The sequence below is a fragment of the Acyrthosiphon pisum genome, chromosome A1, assembly GCF_005508785.2.
Source record: "Acyrthosiphon pisum isolate AL4f chromosome A1, pea_aphid_22Mar2018_4r6ur, whole genome shotgun sequence".
NCBI lineage: Eukaryota > Metazoa > Arthropoda > Insecta > Hemiptera > Aphididae > Acyrthosiphon > Acyrthosiphon pisum.
The window spans coordinates 48623721-48624983 of NC_042494.1; the positions used below are offsets into that span (position 1 = coordinate 48623721).

Below are 1263 nucleotides of genomic sequence, written 5' to 3' on the forward strand. Positions count from 1 at the left end.
TATTCAATTTCTTCGCCAAATACTTTTTTAATCATCGTAACCAATGTTTTTTTCAAGTGATCAGTAACAATTTCATTGGCTTCTTTTGAATAAACCCCTTGCTTTTCATCGTTTGAATTGTTTTTGTCGTTATCAAATACATTAACATTAGTTCCGTTGATTAATTCTAATTCATTGGGTGTAAATATATGCACACCGTCAGCCTGATGAAATACAGGATAGTGAGTGGCGTCGATTTCATCTCTCCTGTACACATCACCGAATACTACAAAATTGTCCAAACCCATTTTTATTAATTCGGACTGGTGTGCAGTACAGTGGGCACGAAGCATGTGAGTCTTGTTCAAATAATAACTATCGGTTTTGTTTCTACTTGGGTGATCTTTGGGTACAAGTAGAGAGTCAAAATTTTCATTTGTCGTCACGACTGGATTTATTTTGTCGTAAATAGAAAAAATTGGATTACCCGTTCGTCCTCTGAAATGATCGTAGAAAAAATCGACAAGACGCTGTTTGAACAAGTTGAGAGGGTGGCCACAACGGTTGTGATTGTTGGTACCGATAAACGATAATATTTTTGGCGTGACATTCGTGTATTCGTCTTCAATATATGATTTACCATCAACTACTACAGATTTAGAAGCGGCACGACTACTCGGGTGTTTTGTGTCTATCGTGTAACCGATACTGAATTTCAAGTGGCGGAAAAAGCACACTCTGGTATTATATTGCAGTTTGAACATGTTGATATTGTTTTACTTATAAAATCATATTATTAAATAAACAATAATTACAAATTTACATTTTTAGTAATTATTATTTTACATACAGTCGCGCCGTGGTGCGTCACGGCCATCTTAAGAAAGATAACTGATAAAGTGATAAGGTCGTTCCATAATCCACACGATTAAAGACCTTTTAAGCACGGACTACTACTGTAGTAGTCCGTGCTTTTAAGTAAAAGGCATAGATAATAAATGAATGGATAGGCCATACTATCTTATCACACGTGCATGAACGTTACAAATAGGGGTCTCATAATCAAATAATGATAAGACCCCTTGCTAGAGTGAGAAACACCATATAAAAACTGTCTAAGCACGCAAACCCCTCGTATATTAATATAGGAATGGCCATAGACATATTAATATGTCTATGGTATGTACAGTAATAGGGTCGTTGAGTAACCTGTATATCTTAAATCGTGAATGTAGATGATTGAAATTATAAATTATCAGTTAGCATGAAATTAATAATAATATT

At 34.8% G+C, this 1263-nt stretch overlaps 1 pseudogene across 1 annotated transcript; it reads right to left on the minus strand.

The window, feature by feature from the left end:
* Window positions 1-2: 2 nt before the first annotated feature.
* On the minus strand, window positions 3-947 carry LOC103309047 (annotated as a pseudogene). Its single transcript, XR_510599.3, has one exon. The product of XR_510599.3 is annotated as a phenylalanine--tRNA ligase, mitochondrial pseudogene (transcript).
* Between the last annotated feature and the right edge of the window lie 316 nt (window positions 948-1263).